Source organism: Boleophthalmus pectinirostris, unplaced genomic scaffold (genome assembly GCF_026225935.1).
Source record: "Boleophthalmus pectinirostris isolate CB_2022bp ecotype Guang Dong unplaced genomic scaffold, ASM2622593v1 HiC_scaffold_13, whole genome shotgun sequence".
NCBI classification, from domain to species: Eukaryota; Metazoa; Chordata; class Actinopteri; order Gobiiformes; family Gobiidae; genus Boleophthalmus; species Boleophthalmus pectinirostris.
This window is the reverse complement of record NW_026571036.1, coordinates 21359658-21372301: the sequence shown is the minus strand read 5'-3', so window position 1 is coordinate 21372301 and position 12644 is coordinate 21359658. Positions and strand designations below refer to the sequence as shown.

Here is a 12644-nt window from a genome sequence, read left to right as displayed (position 1 = left end):
CGAATTAATCTAACAAAGATATTACTTGACTGTCAACAGATTTTTTCCAGAGCTTGCCATAGGTTTAAAAACTGGCATTGCTTTATATTTTGATTCACATTTAATATTTAGTACTAATTGTAATGGTTGATTAATTTTGCTGTGTCATGTTGCATTGCCATTAAACTTTATCTGTCTCTTTCATACACATACGCAAGAGGAGTGACACTCATTAGTCCAATGACAACAGACATTGGATCAGGTGGTGCCACGATAATTACTATACTGATTTATCGTTCAGTATACGAAAGCTGCAACAATATATTTTGGGGCTCAATATTTATGGTGTGTGTACAATTTCTTTGTAAAAGTGAAGGAATCTGGGAGGTTTTTGTTGTAAAATGACAACATTTGAGCTATACAATGTTAAATAATTGACTTCTGTGGCTAATTAATGGTTCATTTTGCTATTTATCTGTTGCAACTCATGCTTTTTAATAATGCTGTCTATTTAAAAATGTGTTTATTGGGATTATCCTGCTTTGTTGTTATTGCATCCATGGCATAAAGTAGTTTCAATATTATCCTTTATCACAGTATCTCTGTAGCAATATATCATGCTTCAAAGTTAGTTATTATGACAGGTCTAACTACCATAAATTAAAGCCTCAGGTCTATGCATATTGCTGCACCCTTGAGCAAGACACCCCTCTACTGTGCCTACATATGTTTCTGATGATCGCAACTAAGGTCTGTTGCCTTGGTTTTCTGTCAGTCACACGCTGGACAGCTGTGGTAAGCCTGTCATGATAAAAAATGTTGAGGTTTTTTATACATATAGCTGAGGAAAATATAAACATTGACAATACTGACTACACACCACTGCCACATGAAAAATATCAAAGTAGGATACTCCCAGTAAACCTTTTCTAAATGTTCAGTATTGTTAAAAACATGAACTGCTATATATAAATAGCAGAATGAAACACAATAGTATGAGTCATGCTACATACTAGTTGCTTATTCAACCCACTACAGTTCTAAGAGTAAGGCCTATTTAAGTATCTAATCACGGTGAATAAATATAATGCAATTTAACTCCAAAAAAAGCTCACATATGCATAAATAATCAATGGTAAAAGCAGGGATTGAACTGGGGTTGTCAAAAGTATCAAAAAGCGGATGCTAGTCTAGTCTATACTAAAACTATTATCAAAACCAGATACTCATTACTCATCTGAACAAATATTCATACTGAAAAAAAAAACCAAAACAAAAAAAACCACCTAAACATGGCATAATTTCCTGAATAGTTTTAGGATTGTTGTTTAGGATTTAGAATTGATTGATATTTATCTGAACTGCATGGTAGCAGTGAGAAAGTACTTGTGCTGTGTGGAAAATTACTTTCTATTCTAGTCAAAAAAAAAAAAAGAGTTTTTATTATCATTGTTTTTAAATTAGGGCTGGTCTTCAATTGATAAGGCAATCTATCTTGATGGACTTCTTGGCAATATGTGTATCAATACAGGGATGTAGTTTATCACAATCATTTAAACTATGTTAATTCATTGTTAGGCTTGCAATGATTAATTATGACTTGTCAGCTATAAAAGATAATCATCTGTTGTCATCTATTTATCATCATAATCGTTATCTGGACTATAAAGACTCTAAAACACTGATGAAAAGACCTTTTATAACAAAGACAGTGGCATTATTAGATCAAAATTTCAGATATTTATCAATTATTCAATTAATTCACAAATATTATGTGGTTAGAAGCCTTCACCAGCCATCACCATGTTATAACCTTTATTTAGTTGATATTGTTTTTCAGGGGAGTTCTGGTCCCAGAGTGGAGCCTACTTTACATGTTTTCAGTGATGGGGCCGCCCCACACTATGACACTATGTCATTGTTGCCATCATTATTAACTCTGGACTTGTACACTGGCTGGTGGGTCATTAAGGTGAATGCTGCTGATCTGCAAAATGAACTATTCAGTTGTGTTCTGAAATAAAGGAATCAATTATGAATCAATTTAGCGACATGCGTGCGTCACTTTTCCGTAGCATGGCCTCTGTATCAGGGTACATATTAAATATTGTGAGGTTCTTGACAATGCCCAGCTCTAATTAAAATAGAGTTTGAAATGTTAGTGTCATGACAACACTAGACTGAACTACCATTGCATTAGTGCCATTATATTCAGTTCTGAGAGGTGCAGATGTTTTCAGACATGTTGAGGACGTGCTAAAAGACCATGTTTCTTATGGTGAGATCTTAGACCCTGTGAGAGCCTCTTCTCAGTGCATTCATCTTTGTCTCCTCCGCACAGTGCATTATTGGCCTGTTCTTTTACTCAGGTGCTCTGTTTGCACATACGCTGCTTTGAATAGTGTTTTGGCCATTAGACCATGGCAGCATAAACATATTACTCATACATCTCTGTATGAAGACTTACAGTGAGTGCATTTTATACAAACTGCATTAGATGTAAGCAGAAAGCAAAAAAATAGACAAGTTGGACAACTGTGACATACAGGCCGCTACACACTACAGGAGAATTTGCCTGATTTTGGCTATGATTTGCTTCTCCCCAGGGAGGCATGACCCGACTTTTTGCCTTCATGTGTGATTTTGAATCTGCTGCGCTCCTCATGTTTGGTGTAAGTGTGACTTTGAGCTGCTCTGTCAGATCATAACCACCAAACACCAGCAACGCTACGGCAACAGCTAATAAAACAGACTGTCAGGGGCAGACGAAGTGACAGACACAGAGATGCAAACTACAAACTTGGGTTATAGCAAAAATAATGAGAAGACTTTATTACTCACCTCTCGTAACATGGTAAATTTAAAGTGCAGCTTCTCATCCACATTATTCATAGAAATTGTCCTCCGCAAATAATGACCCTCAGTCCACAAAGCCGCACTGTTAATCCAGTTTGAGGCGTTCTTTGAAAGTAAAAATGTGAGAGTAGCTCCTCATTTCTGTCTGTTTACATCCACACAGCACTCGGATTGAGATGAAGCTGCATTAAGATTAGCGATAGTGACTCTACTTCCTGTGTAATTTATTGCCAATCTTTTATGCTTTAAAGATCATGTATCTGAAGTATTGCACCACATTTTACTTGAATCTAAACTAGAAGTACAGTCCTCTGATCTTTTGAACACTTAAGAGTCTCAAAGTGAGTGGTTTTACTGTAGACATGAAACAGCTGACGTGAGTGCACTCACAACTTTATACCCTGTGGGACGCAGCTATATCCCGCTGCAGTCTTTGCGATCAGAGATTTAAAATCTCATAAGATTTTCTCATGTCTATGGTGTACGTTTTGTTGCACATTTAAAAATCGCTTAAGACTGAAAAATCTGCGGTTTTTGCGTGTGTTTTGTGTGTGGCGACGAGTGAGTGCAGGTCAAAAACATGTCTGAAGACGATTTTATCCTTGCATGTCTGAGTATTATGTCATCCATGTGACAATTCTCCATAAATACACAAAAACATCATACAAAACTTTACACAGCAACTTTATCTTTGTCAGTGTCGTGATGTGATGTGCAGCAGTTTCATTAGCGAGATGCACGCTGATTGTGTTATGATGGAGGGGAGTGACTTAGCAAAGGGAGACTTCGAGCGTCAAAAACAAAAGTGAAACAAAAGTTAAACGTTGTTTTTACTGAATATAGCAATTTTAATACAATAAAATGTAACACGATGATCTAAGTTTGTTATGTGTTAGCAGTTAATACTCCAAAGAATTAAAATACCCCCTTTTAAAACGATCAGCTTGAAATCACAATTTGAATGGCCGCAATTAGCAAATCACGCATTTTAAAATTCATGCAGTTCCTGTGTTAGGTTTGCAATTCATGTTTCAGTCTTCCTTCAAAAGTTAATGCCCTTGGATCCATATCACACTGCTTGTCAGAAAAATCGTTAGACATTTTTCCGAAACCGTTCCTGCTGCCATGAAGGCCCACTATCTCCACCCCCTTATCTCTTTGAACTGAACACAGTATAATTGGATAATGTCTGGACAGCGTTTGGTGCCATGTCCTGATCAGCGCTGCCCTCCTGATTCTTTGTGATGAATGGACATGATTGGAGTGTCTTTAATCACACATACCTGGAGTTGTGTTTTGGTACACAAACCTGCATAGGAGGTTTTTTTTTTCTCAAGCGGAAAACACAAGAGATGTCATGTGGTAATACAGAAAGTGCTCCACTGTGTTTTTAAACTCCATACACCTTCGCTAGAATCATTGATCAGTGTTTCCAGCAGAAAATTGTCAGGCAAGGTGGTGACTGGGCGGTTGTGGCAGAGATATGGTGCCGGCGAAAAGCGAATGTGAGGACCGGTGCGCAACAGCTGTTATTGAAGCCATCTATATTTATTTAAGAAATTATTAATTTGATGAATGTATGTATTATTAAAATGCACTTTTCTTTATTATTAAAATTTTGTATTTGAGGTCATCTTGATCTCCTCTCCCTTCCTCCCGCAATCAGGTTTATCTAGCCACGTGTAGCAGCAGGGCGGGGGAAGCAGTGCCAGCACCTATTTTGTGACCACTAAAATTCTCTTGAAAGTCAACCACGGAGAATATAACGTTTTTTGTTCTTTAAAAATAAATTGATAAAGGCGACTACTGGATCTCCGTGAGTGCTTTTTTTTTTTATTAAGTGAGTTACAAACCTCCTCAAGCAAAAGGGCACAGGAACAGGAGTTTTATGAGGATTCACGTGGTTTGGAAGGAAGTATTCAAAGTATTCTGATTCTCTGTTGTCCAAGAGAACTAAAAAACAGGACAACAGGGAATCAGAACCCAGGAGAAAGGGGGTAACTATTCTGTACATGGCTGGTGTTTCTGAAAAACTACAGAGGATTTTCAGATAACATAAGATCCCGGTCTATTTCAAACCTACGAACACTCTAAGACAGAGTGGTCCACCCAAACACCGAGCCACAAACAAAGCAATGCGGTCTACTCCATTCAGTGCAGTGAAGACTGCAGTGAACGCTACATTGGAGAAACTAAACAGCTACTTCACAAGAGGATGTACCAACACAGACGAGAGAGCAGCAGTGGACCTCAGTCTGCCGTACATCTCCACTTAAAAGCCACGGGCCGGGCCACTCATTTGAGGACAGCGAGGTACAGATTTTAGCTAGAGAGAAAAATGGATTTGAGAGGGGAGTGAAAGAAGCCATTTTTTTAGAAAGAGAATTCTTCTCTAAACAGAAATGGAGGCCTCAGACACCATCTATCTCCTATTTACAAATCCATCCTCAAACCTATATCAAAACAAACAAGAGAACAATAGGTGTAGCCAGGTCAGGTCCAGAGGTGTGGAAGCTCCATTATGGCCATGAATTGTTATGCTAATTAGACCCCACACCCTGTACAGGTCAATAGGCCAGACTAACTAACAGAAACTGTAAACAAGTAGGTGTGTTATTTTCAGTTAGTTAGCTCCTCCCTGCAGATATAAGGAAGTGTCCACCAGCATTCTGACCAGAACTGAAGAAGCAGCTTGGATGAAACATCTTCAGCCAAACAAACTTTTGTCCAGTCGACAAACTGAATTTTGTCCTCTGGAGATATAAGCTAAAAATAAAGGGTTATTCAAACATGTGTGAATGAAAGAAAACACAACTTTGGATGTTTTTTGATGAGGCAACTACACTCTAAATTGCTCAAAAGCTCAAAAAAGTCAGTTTTGTGTAATATAGTACCTTTTAAGAGTCAGACCTGTTGATAATGGAGCAAAGTGGAGCATTTTTTCTAATGCTGAGTGTTTTTTGTTTGTGTTTTGAGTTTTAAAATATGACAAAATAGAAAATGTGTAGAACTATGCCAAAGCCTCTGTCTTTTCCCTAGTTTGTACAGTGTCTGCGTCCTATTATGACAGTTCTGTTTATGTTAGCACAAGTTTAGCTGGCTGTATCTGTGTTTACTCTTTAAAGCTGCGTTCATCCTCACAGTGTGGATGTCTCCAGTCTCCGGCTCATTGCTGATCCCTGATTGCCGCAGAAGGATGAGGCTCAGGCGCTCGGCATGCTGGGAGGTGGATTACAGTGCAGGCAGGAAAGGATGGCTCTGTTTGGGGAAGGATGCAACAAAGAGATGAGTTGTGTGTGAGGTTTGTGAAGAAGCAGCTGATGAGATGGTTCATATAATACTTCCAGATATGTTTGATTCGTGGTAAAAAAAAAAAAAAAATCTGTTTAAGTTATGTGGACAATACTGACAAACAAATAAAAATCTACATATGTTTTTGTAATCTCCACATGGACTGTAAAGAGAAGAAGTGGAGTAAGGGAGTGTGACGCCCGGCTCTAGTCAAATTAAGCTTACGAGACTAGCAGTTACAGCAGTGAATTTGGAGCCAAGTTTGGAATAGGAATTTATTTACGGATCAAATTGCAAAATAAACATTCACTGCTGCAGTTACAGAAGAGGAGTAAGAATTGTTGAATGTAAGCAGCCCCTATGTCCATTTATAAATACAGTCTATGAATCTCCAAGGCAGTATTCACCTTTATACTTTTGTATGTAAAATCCCTCAGTCATCCAGGTAGAATTCATGGCAAAGGAGAAATTCAGTTTGTCAGCTGGACAAAAGTTTTTTGATCAAATATGCTTTGCAGCTCATTCAAGCTGCTTCTTCACTTCTGGTCAGATGTGGTGGACGCTGCCTTATATCTGCCTGAAGGGAGGAGCTAACTACACTGAAACTACTCTGAAACTAACACACCTTTTGTTTACAGTTTCTATTTGTCAGCTAGGTGTGTTGAACTGCATTAAGTGGGGACTCATATCCGCATAATCATTCAGGCCCCTGATGGGTGCTTTCACACCTCTGGGCCTGACCTGACTTTTGTCCAATTGACAAACTGAAATTCTCCTTTGCCTTTATAACCAATAATTCAATTATACACTCAATTCTACACACTTTCTTGTTTAATTTTAACTTAATTTTTTAAACAAATTTAATTAATAAAATTTTTTTGTCTTTGCTACTTTTATAGTTAATATGTGGTGGTCAGTCTATGTATACTCTGTTTTTGTCTTCAAACAAACCTTACCATCTGATTTTTTTTTTCTTCATATCCCACTTTTAGAACAGTGATTTATGACTGGTATTTATTCTTGTCTTGTAGTCTTTAAATGCTGTATATTTGTGTTGTTTAGTTGTCAGAGGTCACTTTGCCACAGGGTCTAAGTTTCTGTGACATTGCACTAGGATTCTGTTTATCACAGCTTGGCTCTTCTTGTCACAGTGGATAAACTTTGAGAGAGGTCTAGTGTTTTAGGCACACAGTAAACATGCTCTGGGAGAACATTTGTTTTGTTATTATAGGAATGGCCTGGATGGGTGATACTGTATATTGGCCCCATTGATTGGTATTGATTGATAATATTGGAGGGGCTTCTACTATTGACATCGCTCTGAAATTGTTTAACCAAAAGTTTTGATATTTTCTGAATATAAGTTTATGGGCCATGCTATGGGCAAAACATTGTGATATTGGTATCGACAAATACCAGATACAGTATTGGCTCAAAAGAAAAAAAAAAAATTCGGACTATCTCTATTTTTCACTCACCTGGAGGTTGGTGTGTAGATTTCTTGCTTGTGTGCTGTTGCTTTTTGCCATTGTTTAATATGATACACAAAAAAGAACAAATGTTATTTTTAAGTGTGTCTTCTGAATACTAATTCTGAATTCCTTAACCTCATGTTTGGGGAATTGTTTTTGGATTTATAATTTTTTTATGAAAACATTAGGAAATAGAATTTGTGCTTTGGATGAGAGCATGGGGACTACAGCAGATTAGAGTTTCATCTCACCTCTTGTCTCTCTCATGTGATGGACAGAGCATCTCAGACCATTCAGACTTAAGTAGGAGGAGATTGGAGAAGTTCAAAATTTCAGTGGCTAGTTGAAAGCAATGTATGTTTGCTTCCTAGAATATAATCGTAAAACTTCTGTTTCAAAAAATCATAAATAATAAGGAGAAAAAGTTTTGCTTAATTTAGGTTTACTGTAATTTGGTTTGTTCTCATAAGGTACTGCTGCAGGATTCACCATTTCATTCTTTGAATTCTTTGTGTTTGTGGTGCACGGGACTACATTTTTGAAAGTAATTTGAAGGCAGTTTCATATTCATTACCTAGCATGTGTGTAGCAGGTTGAGCAGTGAGTAGTGGTGAGGTGAGAGAGGCTGTGTGGCTACAGTGCTTTGTGGTTCATTGATGGAGACAGAGCAGACCACTGGAGGTCAGCACCAACATGTGTAGAGTCCAAGGCCCGAACCCTCTCCCCCCTCCCTCCTACCTCTCGGTCCCGGACTGTCTGAGTGTTCTTGTGTTCTCAGTGAGACTGGAACAAGGCTAAGTGAAAAGGCGGATGTGAAAGGGAGGATGTGAACAGATTAAGTGGTGAAAATAATACATAATATTTGTGATAATAATGTCAGTAAACACGTAAGTGATTTACACATTTTATTATCTTGGAGGGAGGACTTTAAAAAATGGCATTTTTATGTAGATTAAATTATGTGCAGTTATAGTTGAGTAAAACTAAACAAAGTCTGTTAGGAAAATGAATGTTTGACATTATGACTTAAACCTTATGTCTTGTATTCCTCCTTTATGTTACATCATGTATTCATTTGCATATCAGACAGACAAGTGGGATAGAGCCATCGGAAGTTTAAACTAACATTTGAATTCTGATGCAGTGGTTCATGATGAGGGCAAACTTCATCCTTGGAATCTGATGTTGTGTTTGTTTTGGTACCGTTTCATATAGTATCTATCTTCACCGAGACAGTACTGGCTTCACCATTAGTTTAGTGAGTTTGCATTGTGCGGTATTTGTAACTGTTCCAGCAGATGGTGGTGTCCATGTTGAATCTGCTATGAACAGCTTGAGGCACTGCAGGGACCAGATGTGACTGTGAAAAGTTTAGTATCAGTAAAATGCCGCTCACTGACCCAGCCCTAGAGTCAAGTACTGCAAATGTTGCAGTTACAAATGTTGTTAGTTTTACGGAAGTGAATAATTCATCCTATTTACTAAGCTTATTTACTAAAGTGTGCTTCAAATATTCTAACTGTAGTTGTCTGAGTTATGGAACAGACTGATCTGTAGTATTCTGAAGAATGAATAGTTCTGATGTTATCAAGAAGTGGAAGGCAATCTGACTCATGCCAGATTGTAGCACTCTGATTTTGAATCAAGCTGGAATAGGTCTCGCTGAAAGCAATTGGAGAAAAGCCGAATGTCACAACTAATATTTGATTCTGATTGGTGGAACCGTAACAACACCTGAACAAGCTGAAAAATCAAACTTTTGTAACATCCAGTTGAGAGAAAAGCCAAAATAGGCTGAGGTACGTCACCATGTTTGTTTTGGTTCCCTTGAGCACTTTGCCTTTGTCATCGGCACAAACCTCAATGCTCCTCTGTCACTGGTCCATCATCTGTTGGGCAAATTCTAACCTTAAAGCAGGAATATCTCGTGAGGATTGGGTTCTCATGAGTTAAAAATACTTGTATAAATAATAAATAATAATATGATAATACTACGATCATCATACTGGGACCACTGAAGGGGAAAGCAAGTTAAACCAAAAAAATTACAACATGATTTATGTTCACCCGTGAAGAAAGATCAATATTTTGGTGCTGAGTATTAGCTCTAATCTAGAAAAGATGTTTACAAATGAAAAAGGTGAGGTCATGAAAAAGTCAAAAGTGTCTGACAGATTGACTGGCCTCATAACTAAAGATTTAACCATAGAAGGAAATGAGACAATCCCATTAAATGTTTGGAGGCTTGTGTAAAGCATCAGCAGCCAACTTTAATCCATCTTAATGCTATATGTCTATTTACAAAATGAAAAACACTGTATTGACATTTAGATTCAATTGCATCAAGTCTAGCGGATGGAACTGTACATTTGCTGTAGATGGTAATGTTTTTCTTTTGACCAAACCAAAGTATCTTAATGATAAAAAGCCCACAGTTTATTCTCAAAGGTTGATGCAGGTGAAAGTATCTCATTGTTGGAAGGTCTTTGAGTAAACACACAGAACAGTTGTCGTAGCACTTCTGTAATGATCCAATCAGATTAAAATGGCGTCTGAACTGAAGCCAAACGCTGTCGTCCAAAGGTTTTCAAAGTGAGTGATGAGGCCTCATTACAAGCCACAAATCACAGTGTGAGTTCAACTTGCCATCCATCCACACGCTCGGGGCGGGAGGGGACTCTCTTTCAACCTGCGAGGGGCGCGTTCTTAAAGAAATATTTTTGTGTAGTTGACAAAGCAATTCAAGTCTCTTTGTGCTCAAATAAATGCCTAATATGGTATCCTTTTATTTCTCTACAATAGGTAAAATATTCCAGCTAAGGTTTAGTCCTGACAAAGCATAGCTGGAGGTCTGGATATGGGTCCTCAGACACTCACTGCTCCTGACAGGTTGCCCAGGCCACACTGAAGGATTGGTCAAATGCAGAGGACAAATTTCCATAAAATGACAATAAAGTGTACCTAAACTTTCTATGATGATGATATTGCAGTGGATTTGGTCTTATAATCTGTTTTGAAATCCCAAAGTCACTTTAGTATACATTGCAATATTTGAATTGTGTTTTAAGTTAGTGCTGTGAATGTATCTTCTATACGCCTGAGCTTGTCTTTATATCCCATTGTGGCGGTTAGAGATCTGTATTAAATGGAGTGCACCATTGTGAACAAGTGCCTTCTGTGATAATGAGCCTCATTCTTGACTTTTTGTTGCTGCGGAGAACAAAATAAATCAGGAGCAGAGGAAACCCTTATCGCTGGTGAACTTTTGTGTTCATAGCTGTGACGCTACATCCTCCGCTCTGTCAAAGGCCACTGTTCAGGCACTGCTACTGCACAAGTGAGTTTAGTGGTCCAGTGACACAATGGAGGGCTTTGTCACTCACACTCACTGGACTAAAATACTACATCACTGTAAGATCACTGGCCCAAATGAAATTCCACAAGTTATTACCAAGATGTCATAAGGCTTAAATTGTGATTGTGAAGTTAAACTTTGTCTATGGCTGTTTGGAATTTGACCCAATTGTAACCAGCCTTCATTGTTTTAAGTCTAATTGTAATTGTAGTGCATAAAAGATTGGGGTCAGTAAACATCTCCTGGTGGCCAACTGTGAAGTTGCACCATACTGCACTCTGATCTCAAAGCAGCAACAGTTCAATGCTGTGTTGAGTTTGCACATTCTCCCGATGCTACAGTGGACTTACTCCATTTTCCCCATCTCCATCAGACAGAAACATAGACTTAGACAACTTAGACAAACTTTATTGATCCGCAAGGGATGTAATTTGGACACAGTAGCTCACACAATATATTATAATAAGAGCAAACATTTACTGTATATGATTTGTAGGGATGTAATGATATCCAAAAAATATGCATCTCACAGTCTAAAATTTATTGCAATATTTTGTGGAGGCTAACAAAATTGTGAATATGCTATATATCCCTTTTTAAAATGCCTTTACAGTCATTTGCTACTGTCATAAACCAAAGAATCCAAAGATTAAAAGTGCTTACAACAGTTATTTTGTCTTGTCAAGTCGGCTCGGAGAGAAAGGATCATGGTCTATCTAGTTCCCTATTGCTCCATCATAATGATTAATTTAATCAACTTTTAATGGGACTTGTAATTTGATATATTGTGAGACTCTAGACAATAAGATATCACAATATTTCAGTTATTCTTATATCCTTAATGATTAGTACACTCCATCTTGGTGTTCTTAAACGATCACAGCTTAAACTCTGGAGATGGACCTTGGATGCTACTGTCATCACCAACTGCTCCAGATAGGCAGCAGCACTGATTGAAATGTAGTTAACAACTTCCCTTATGGGGACAATAACCCCTTCAATCATATCTCTATACTAGGTCTGTACCCTAGCGCTCTTTTTCCTTCTCCTTGGGTTTATTTTTAGCCCTGGCTGAGTAAAATGTTCACTGTGTTGTGGTCTGTTGCTTCAGTAGCTGATCATTTCTCAATATCTGCCTCCACCGCTGTAATGAGAGAAATTTGTGGAAAGATTGAGCGGTTCAACTTTGTGGACTTGGCAGTGACTTGGTTCAAATCTGTGTTGGGAGAAAAAAAGAGACATTGTTGAGAATGGAGGTGACTCAGTCCCTAAACATGAGCTGGAAACACACAAACTCACTGCCATTTTGAAATGACTAATCTTCTACATGACAATGGAAGTTCTAATTTAATCATCTTCAGCTTGGTTCACGACACAGTTTTGCATAACTGTATTTTATTAAGATTGATTATAATAGTAACAAAAAATGTCAAGTCACTTCCTTTTGGGTATTGGGGATGGATAATGCTGAGATTGAAGCAAACATTTCTTCATGAATTTATGATTTTTATAATTAAATAAACATAACATAGGAAAACTGTTGCCACTGTCTTGAAAAATTGACTATTCTGGATCAACATCAAGTTGGATATCTCTGAACAAGCTAAAAATTACATGTTTATTTATTGAGTTGATTTTAAAATAGTGTAGCACTATGTGATAGGCCTAAGTCTGTGCAATATGGCTACAGT

At 37.8% G+C, this 12644-nt stretch overlaps 1 protein-coding gene across 2 annotated transcripts in view; it reads left to right on the top strand.

The window, feature by feature from the left end:
• The window catches only part of vta1 (vesicle (multivesicular body) trafficking 1), a 63953-nt gene that overhangs the window by 893 nt on the left and 50416 nt on the right, over window positions 1-12644 (top strand). The window lies entirely within an intron of this gene.